This window comes from Chrysochloris asiatica, unplaced genomic scaffold (genome assembly GCF_000296735.1).
Source record: "Chrysochloris asiatica unplaced genomic scaffold, ChrAsi1.0 scaffold00001, whole genome shotgun sequence".
Classification (NCBI taxonomy): domain Eukaryota; kingdom Metazoa; phylum Chordata; class Mammalia; order Afrosoricida; family Chrysochloridae; genus Chrysochloris; species Chrysochloris asiatica.
Window position 1 is genome coordinate 42727632 of NW_006408519.1, and position 10382 is coordinate 42738013.

Below are 10382 nucleotides of genomic sequence, written 5' to 3' on the forward strand. Positions count from 1 at the left end.
TGTCTTTGATGTTCATCAGCAAGTATTTTAAGTCCTCTTCACTTTCAGCAAGCAAAGTTGTATCATTTGTATTTTGAAGGTTGTTAATGAACCCTCCTCCAATCCTGATGCCATGTGTTTCTTCATGTAATCCAGTTTCTCAGGTTATTCACTCAGCATACAGGTTGAATAAGCATGGTGAAAGAATACAACCTTGTTGCACACGTTTCCTAATTTTAAACGATTTGGTGTTCCATTGTTCTGTTGGAACAATTGCCTATCGGTCTCTGTACAAGTTCCTCATGAGCACAATTAAGTGTTCTGGAATACTCATTCTCTGCAATGTTGTCCATAGCTTGTCATGATCCACACAATCAAAAGCCTTGGAATAGTCAACAAAGCATAGGTGGTAAATATCTTTCTAGTATTCTCTGCTTTCAGCCAAGATCCATCTTGAATCCTTTGATATTTCAAGTCAAGGCTTAAATTATTTCTTCAGTTATTTTAGCTTGAGAAATGCTGAGCATGGGATAAATGATGTTAAAGTGTCTTAAAGCCTGGAGATGAGAAGGCACTATTGTAGACTGATCTATACTAACTTAATAATACGTGTTGAAATGCCTGTATAACTGCCAACAGGATAATACATGAATATATAATAAACAAGCAAAGGGGAGAAAATTAAATAAAAAATAATACATCCAAAAGAGGTTAAGAAGACTATTTTTTAAAAATATTTATGTATGGATAGATATAATAAGTGGGACAAATGAAAAACAAATAATGATGGTGGTTAAATAAACTCACATGTAAACACAATTAATTGCAATAAATGTAAACAAACCAAATAGTTCAATTAAAAAGACAAAGCAAATGATAAAATGATAAATTCTGCTTAAAAGAGACACACCTTAACTATAAAGACATAGAAAGGTTCATAATAAAAATATGGGAAATATATAACATGCAAACACAAACCAAAAGAAAGTTGGTACAATTATACTAATAGCAGGTAAGAAGATTCAATAGAAAGACAAAATAATCTTAATTTTGTTTAAATATAATCACATAGCTTCAGTATATAGAAAGCAAGAATTGATGATACGAAAAGATAAATTAGCAAATACATAATAATAGTTGGAGATTTTAACACACTTTTAACTGCAAACTGTTCGAAAAAGAGGACAAGAAAGAAAAGAAAAAAGAAAAAAAAGAAGGCATCTGCACATGTTTAACAAAGTTGACCTAAGTGGCATATATAGAGCATGGTACTCAGCAAATGGTGAATCGTATTATCATGAGAGCAGGCAAACCTATGGCCTGTGAATTTAAATACAGTTGGGAAAAGTCTCAATAAAAAGTTGATTGTGCTACTCTACTTAACCTCCCAAATGCTGCCTGAAATCTAAGGCACAGTATGTCTACTAACGGTACTGAAGTCAACACCTCTGAAGGCTCCCAACAAGACCAAACACAGAATGTTCTTTTCTTAAGTTGCATCTTTCTGGATATTTCATTCTAAGTCCTAGTTCATTCTGTACCACTTTAGTAACAGAATGAAATTCTCTTCTTACCACATGTTATACAACTGCTTCAGGAGTAACCACCTGAGACATTAGTCCTTTGTTGTTTGTGTTAAATGCCATTGAGTCGGTTCTGATTCATAGCAAGCCTCTAGAGGGTTTCTGAGGCTATAAATCTTTTCAGGAGCAAAGATTCATGTTTCTCTCACAGAGAGGCTTGTGGGCTCAAACCACAAACTTTGTTTATCCTATGGAGCTACTGTACTCCCTATTAGTCCTTCAGACTCACCTGGAAAAGGAGGGGAGATAAAAATGGGAAAAGAGGATTACCATACCAAAATAAAATTAGATTCCTGCTATGAATGTCCAACTTATAAAAGTGTCATACGCAGTTCTAGAACCCTATAATGATAGAAATGTCTGGCATCTGTCTTGTTCCATATGGCAGCCAGGAGCCACAAGAGCTATTGACCACTTGGAATGCGACTGGTACAACTGAGAGAGTTAAAGTCATTTTCTTTAACTTTAATTATTTAAAATGTAACTTTAATTAGTCGGATGGGAATTGTTTCAGCTGAACAGTCTCATCCAGGATGAGGCCTTCTTCCCAAGGTGTCCATATTAATAAGTGCCCCACAGGGTATAAAGGCCAGGCTTTGGTCAGGCACACCTCTTGTCCCAACTAGGGAAAACTTAGAAAAGCAATTTCAGCCTCAGAGCTTGCCCTGCGATTGGCCAAGGCGCTAATGGGACAGCTTCACACTCAAATTCTCCCTCTGGCAATCCTACTCCTTGTCCTTCCATCCATAGGTGATGATCCCAATTATTGTTTTTGTTATTAAGTGACATACAGTTGGTTCTGACTCATCATGATCCTGTCTAGGGTTTCCAGGGAGCAGCTGGTGGGTTTGAAGCACTGATCTTGTCATTTAAACCAACCCTGTGGTCCAGTGCTTACTCTACAGTGCCACACCAGGATGTCCTAATCAATACCCTGCATGTTAATGCTGAATAGACTGTGGACTGCCAGAAGAACAAAACAGTCCTAGAAGAAATGTAACCAGAATGATCCGTAGAAGTGATGGTTTTCCTGATGACCTTGGTCATGTCATCAGGAAAGACCAGCAGCTGGAAGAGGACATCATGGTTGGTAATGTAGAGGGAGAGCCAAAGCAAGGCATGTCTTCAGTAAGATGAATTGACACAGTAGTCACAACAATGGACTCAGAATTATCAAGGATCATAAAGGTGGACAACATTTCACTGTTGAACATAAGGTGCTAATCTCCTATCAGAGTCAGGGTCCCAGGGAATTCCACCCGAGATGTTTGGTACTAGGCATCCTCCATGAGAGCTGATACTATTATGGGCTTTGGATTAGGCCACCCTCCTACTCCTGGCTGCCAACGAAGACACCTTCAACAGTGCTGTTGTTAAGTATCATCAAGTCGGTTCCAACTCATAGCAACCCTTTATAAGGATTCCAAGGAACAACTGGTGAGTTTGAACTATTGACTTTGTGGTTCAGAGTCCAGCGCTGATCCTATAGCACTACAACAGGAGTCCCAACAAGACCAAACATAGAATGTTCTTTCCTTAAGGTGCACGTCACTGCTGGTAGATGGTACATATATACTCAGACTTGCACTAATTGTGAATTGGGGTGGAGTGTTGATGGCAAAAAATGTATGAGTTGGTTTGGTGCATAGTATCAGATATTTGAGAAATCTAGGGAAGACATCAAGTATTAAGGGCAGTAGAACTGAGAGCATTTTCTGTTTGAAGAGACGCAATGGGAAAACAAAACAATGAACAGCTAAGAATAGTTGTGGTTAGGTGCCATTAAGTCGGGTCCAACTCATAGCAACCCTATGCACAACAGAACACAACAGTGCCCAGTCCTGTGCCATCCTCACAATCTTTACAATGAGTCTATTGTTGCTGCCACTGTGTCAATCAGTTCTTCTTGTTGGGGTCTTCCTCTTTTCTGCTGAACCTCCACTTTTCCAAGCATGATGCCCTTCTCCTGGGACTTGTTCCTCTTGAAACTTGTCCAATGGATGAGAGATGAAGTATTATCATCCCCTCTTCTCAGAAGCATTCTGACTGTACTTCTCCCAAGACAGATTTGTTTGTTCCTCTGGCAGTCCATGGTACTTTTAATATTCGTCTCCAGCCCCATAATTCACATGCATTGATTCTTCTAAGGTCTTCTTTATTCATTGTCCACAGAGAGTAATTAAACAGTAATTAAAAGGTAAGTGCGAGAGTCAAGAGAGCTTCCTTGGTAGCATATAAAGTGGCTTCTTTTCCCTGTAGTGAAAGGGCCAAGAACGCTAAGAGCCAGACCCAGGATTGAATTATCAGAGTGACCAAACTCCAGAAAAAGTTAAACATCCAACTAAGGCAGGTTTGAGGACAGAAGGTCACAAAGGAGGCATGAACTAGCCATTGTGGGAAACGTAAGGCATGGCCAAAGTAGACACCCACAGCCTTCTGTCTATCTGGGATTCACTACTTAGGTCAGATGGATCTTCTCCAATATTCTCCACTGCCCAGAGCCAGAGGCAAAGGGAGAAATCAGCTCAGGTCAAAGCTGGGCAGGGCCCAGCCCCTGGACAGGCCATTTCTGCCACGTGGCAGGTCCTCACAGTGCTCTGGTTGGAGCTTCAAGAGCCCCGTCAAGTGGGTTTGAAGTCTGAAGATCCCAGAGTTTGAAAAGTGGGCTGTGCCTGGCATGAAGTAACCCCCATCATTAAATTGATTCCAACTCACAGCAGTCCGGTGGCAGAGTAGAACTGCAAGACAGTAAACAGAGGTTTTGAGCTGGTGAATTTGAACTGCCAACCTTGTGGTTAGCAGGCCAGTGCTTACTGCACCACCAGGATTCCTTGTGCTTAATAAATACGTGTTGACTGAATTCGTTATCACTAATTCCAAGTGCTTAATAAATACGTGTTGACTGAATTCGTTATCACTAATTCCAAGTGCTTAATAAATACGTGTTGACTGAATTTGTTATCACTAATGAGGGGACTCTTGCTGTATCAATTGTCTATTACTTCATGAAGCCTACAAAACAAGCAGTCAAAAGGCCTCAGTGACAAAGCACACGCATACTGTTCACACTTGTTGTTGTCAAGTTGACTCCAACTCCTGGTGACCCCGTGTGTGCAGAGTAGAATTGTTCCATAGGGTTTTTCTAGGCTGCGACAACCAAGCCTATCTACTGAGGTGCCTCACAACGGGTTCAAACCATCAACCTTTGAACTGGTCATTGAGCACTTACAGCAAGCAAGTTGATTGTTCTGCTGCGCTGGCTGACAGGTGATATTGTTCACCTCTGAACATCACTGGATGAGCCAGGCAGGAGTAATTCTATCGTCAACAAGCCCCCACGTCTTTCCAGGTCCCTGTCATGGTGAGATTCTGTGTTACTGGTAGAATCCATGGAGGAGGTAAGTCTACTATACCACACAAACACTAGCTTCCCCACAGTGTGTAGGACCAGTCACAAATACAATGAGCAGGGCCAGGCCTGAAACAAACTTGTGTCCCTCGACTGAGCTCCAGGAGGCAGAATGTGGGCCAGAGCTATTAATGGACTGGATGTAACGATGAGCCTGGGAGTATGAAGGGCTCCTGGCGGGGAAAGGAGTGTTTGTCTATGAGAAGGGCGCCATCCATCTCAGCCACTGCCAGGGAGGCCATTTGCTTGATACATGTATGGGTCCCCCCCCCCCCCCCCGCAAAAGAGCATTTTCTCGTCCAGCTCACAGACAAGAAATCTTCAGGTGGTGAGGGACTTATTATGTGTCTTCTGAAGTCCTGGATCCAGGGCTCAGAATGGCTCCCCTGGGACCCAAGACTGCACTGTACACACACACCACTGTGACAGAATCCATTTTTAAAGGTCTTGCAGAATTGAGTCAATGTGTCATTTATCTCTTCCTGGCTGCAGGTCATTAGTTGAGTGGAATTCTCGGTCTTTACCAATTGGCTCACATAGAAAGAATCTGAAGGTGGGTGAGCCAAACATCAGCCTCCACTCAAGGCCACGCCTCCTGCAAAGACATCTTCTGGTGTTGCATGATATGAAGACAGAGCATCATCACTCTTGTGTTCTGATTCATTCCTTCATCCTTTAAACACATCCTATTAGTGCTAGGAGTCAACCGATGGCAAAAACATTAAAGATGAGGAGTGAATAAGTCACAGGTTGTAACCCAAAGAGCTTTCCCCCCTCCCTAGTGGAGTCCTGGTGTGGCATTATAGGATCAACACTGGATTGCCAACCACAAGGTCAGCGGTTCAAACCTACCAGCCATTTCTCAGAAACCCTATACAGGGTCACTACGAGTTAGAACTTGCATGATGGCACTTAACAACAACAACAATGGGGAAAGGAAGGAACCATGATGATGCTGATGCAGTGGATTAAACCCTGGACTACTAACTGAGAATTTCGATGTTAGAACCCATCAGCTGCTTCGTGGGAGAAAGATGAGGCAGTCTGCTCCCATAAACACCGACAGCCTTTGACACCCTCTGGAGCTGTGCTGCGCTGGCTTACAGACTTGCTGTGAGTTAAAACTGACTTAACAGTAGAAAGTGTTAACAATAAATATAAAGAGAACAATGAATAATTATGAAACCATTTATAATAGGTGTATGAGCTACGGGACAAGAGATTAACCAATGGACTCTAAGGAGCCGGTGACATTTGTAATTGTCCTGAAGGACCAGGAGGGAGTTGTAAGCAGAGAAAAATTATGTGCTGGATACTGTGGATTGGATTACTAACTCCTTCCCATCATCTTTCTAGGGGAGAGTGGAACACTAAAATCCACATTTTCCAGACTTCCTTGTGGCTAAGGTCTGGAAATAAATTCAAATCTACCAACAAGACACATTTAAATGGTAAATGAAAGGCAGAAGGAAGTTCAGCCCACCTATCTACCTGTGTCTGGGTTGCATTTGCTGGTGGGAAGTTCAGGGGACACGTCAAATCTACCCTCCAACTTTGAGTCTTCTGATGGGCTTTCGGAACAACAGAAGTCCCCAATGCCAGAGTAGTTCAGTGACAACCCCAAAAATAGAAACGTAACGGTATGCTGATTTTGGGGTGGTTCTTTCCAAAGATTTTGTTAGCACTGAATTCCCTGTACTAAGTTAGTTTCTATTTTCCTGCATTCTTCCCTTCCTGACATGAAATTTGAAACCAAATGTGGCACCAACAGATGCTTCAAGAGGCAAACCTGAGATCAGTTATCTGAGCTCACTGAACTTGAAGACAGAGACAATGCCATTGCCATCTATACATGGGTTACATGGCACTCAATAGTGGCTTCAGTCATCACCTCTGAACTTCCAGTTATGATGGTCCAACTGGTATCAGACTAGCCTTCCTTCCATAAGCAAATATCTGAGGAAAATGTATGAGGGAGCTTCAAAGAGTTGGTGGGAACATTCCATTCTCTTTTAAGTCCACTTTCCCATAAACTTTTTTTCTAAGTGTTTTATTGTGAATTATATGATAGTTTACATGGGAGAACATTAGCCTTACATTCATTCTATCATACAGTGTATCATTGCCATGGTTACAATCCCCTCCATGCATCATCAACTGACCAAAGGGTATACCCTGCAAGCCTGCCCCATACACTAACCCCTGCCTTTCCCCCCCCCCCCCCCCCCCCCCCCCCCGCCCCAGTCTTCAGCATACAGTCGCTCTCCCTCTCTGGATCTAAAGTCCTCAGCTGCTCCATGGCTCCACGTCATTGTCTCTGCCTCCATCTCGGGCATCACTGCTTCTCTGGGTAGGTTTCCATCCATAAACGTTTTGAAGTCCTCTCATACATGACATCTATGTTGAGGCATGTGACAATAGGCAACACAGAATTAAAGTCACTGAGAACTGGGATTTCCACAGGTGAGCCTCACACTAATCCAGATCTCTCTCTGAAGGAGCAGTGTTCTGACTGGGAACTGTAGTCCAAACACAGCACATGGAAGCTCTGAGCTGAAGAGGCAGAAGACAAGTTCAGAGCCACTAAGGTGGCTGGAATCTGTAGAGTGGGACTTTAGGGAAGAGAAAACTCTACAGAGGAAGGCCCACAAGTGTGGAGGAGAAGGAGGTGTCTGTAAGTCACCAGCTCTGGGATTGCTGCAGAAAGGGTGGGATTGCCAGAGACTTAGCAGAGACACTAACCAGCGGTCATCAAGTTGACTCAAACTTACGGAGACCCCACATGTGTCTGAATAGAAATGACTTTCGTAGGGCTTTCAATGGTTGGTTTTTCAAAAACAGATTACCATAATTTTCATCCAAGGTGCCTCTGGGTGGACTCAGACCTTCAGCCTCTTTTGGAGCAGCCAAGCTATATTAACCATTTACATAACTCAGGGACTCCCCAGGCTGGAGATGCACTATACCAAACAGTGCCATGGAAGTAGAGGTCCTGGCTCAGTGAGAGTGGAATGGAGTCCCCGAGTACCACAAATGATTAATTGCTTATCTACTACGTCAGAGCTTGAGTTCAAATCCATCCAGAGGCATGTCACCAATGATCTGCTTCGGAAAACTGAAAGCTCTAAAATTCCTGTGGAGCAAAGTTGTGCTCTGACATACCCAGGGTCGCCAGGAGTGGAATCTACTTACTTAAAAAATCAGTCACTGAAAGCCCTGTGGAGCACAGTTCTCCTCTGCCACACATGTGGGGACACCATGAGTGGAATCTACTTATAAAAATCATCCACTAAAAACCCTATGGAACATAGTTCTCTTCTGACACACAAGTGGGGACACCATGAGTGGAATCTACTTATAAAAACCATCCAGTGACCAGAGGCAGATGGCGGCAGTGGCAGCTCATCATCTTCGGCAGCTATGGCGCTGAAGCGGCGGCGTGGTTGGGCGCGTCTGGTGATAGGAGGAGAGCTTCAGCCGCTCGTAACATGCACAGCCTAGGCCGCTCGTAACATACACAGCCTGGCGACGGCTGAGCCTGTGCCTACCGGCACTGGCTCAAGTGGATAGAGAAAAGATCTATCAGTGGATCAATGAGCTGTCCAGGCCTGAGACAAGGGAAAATGCTTTGTTGGAGTGAAGTAAGAAGCCAGAATCCGTTCCTAGCCTTGCCCCCATGCTGTGGCATTCCTTTGGTACTATTGCAGACTTTTACAGGAAATGTAAATATTTATCCATCTATCAATCCACCCACCTTGACAGCACACCAGTCGAACAGAGTTTGCAGTGCTCTGGCATTACTACAGTGTGTGGCATCACACCCAGAAACCAGGTCAGCATTTCTTGCAGTACATATCCCCTTGTTTTTGTACCCCTTTTTACACACTGTCAGCAAGACACGTCCCTTTGAATATCTTCAGCTCACCAGCCTTGGAGTTACTGGGGCCTTGATGAAAACAGATAAGCAAGAAGTAATCAACTTTTTATTGACAACAGAAATTACCCCTTTGTGTTTATGCATTATGGAATCCAGAAGCGAACTTTCTAAAACAGTTGCCACATTCATCCTCCAGAAGATCCTCTTAGGTGACACCAGTTTGGTGTGTAAATGTCAGACGTATGAGCGTTTCTCCCATGTTGCCATGATCTTGGGTAAGATGGTCCTGCAGCTATCCAAAGAGCCTTCTGACCATCTGCTGAAGCATGTAGTAAGATGTTACCTTTGACTCTCAGATAATCCCAGGGCATGTGAAGCTCTTAGGCAGTGTCTCCCCAATCAGGTGAAAGACACAACCTTCGCCCAGGTGCTAAAAGATGACACCACCACAAAACACTGGCTTGCACACCTGGTGAAGAACCTGCAGGAGGGCCAGGTCACTGACCCCCGGGATAGTCCCCTGCCCCCTCAATGATCCTTCCCTGCCCCCTCCCACTACGCCCCCATGTTGGGGAAGGGAGGGGGAACCTTCGTGGAAAACAGCTCAGGTTTTTATTGTCAACTGGGAATAGACAACCTCAACGCTGAACTGTACTGGATAAAAGGGGCAACGAACCTCTGCTGAGGTGTGTGGGCTGCTTTGAGGACCTGGGCCCTTCTGCCAGGAAATGGGCTCCTGACAGAGCAGTCTGCTACCAGAGCCCCAGGAGGGTGTCTACACCAGCAAGTGTTATGTGAACAGCATGCCCAGGATGGCCTTCTCCCCCGCCTCTACCTAGCCACTGGCAGGGAGGGGAGACATTGGTGAGAGCAGTCCTCTAGGCATGGTGAACCCCTGGGACCAACCCATGTGACATTTTTATTTTGCCTTCCTGGAAGATTCAAGGTACATCTCTTCATTCTGTCTCTCAGTGTTTGTTTACTTTGGTATTTTTATTTTTAATCTCAGAGAGAGATGTGTTTAATGGACACAGCTGTAATAATCATCAAAACTTTGTCAATTGGCACTGTTTACAACTTTGTCAGCTGCGTAAGCTCAATAAATTAAAAAAAGTTAGTCTGGGGGAAAAAAAAAAATCATCCACTGAGAACCCTGAGGAACACAGTTCTCCTCTGACACACACATGGGGACACCATGAGTGGAATCTACTTATAAAACTTATAAAAATCATCCACTGAGAACTCTGAGGAACACAGTTCTTCTCTGACACACACGTGGGGATACTGTGAGTGGAATCTATGTATAAAAATCATCCACTGAGAACACCATGGAGCACAGTTCTCCTCTGACACACACATGGGGACACCATGAGTGGAGTCTACTTGTGAAAATCATCCACTGAGAACCCTGTGGAGCACAGTTCTACTATGACACACACAGGGACACCATAAGTGGAATCTACCTATGAAAAATCAGGCACTGAGAACCTTGAGAGCCCAGTCCTACTCCGCACACCTGGAGTCTTCCTAATTA

General features: G+C 43.8%; 1 pseudogene; it reads left to right on the forward strand.

Moving 5' to 3' along the window:
* LOC102811789 overlaps window positions 1–9383 on the forward strand; it is a 24054-nt pseudogene extending 14671 nt beyond the window's left edge.
* The last annotated feature ends 999 nt before the right edge of the window (window positions 9384–10382 follow it).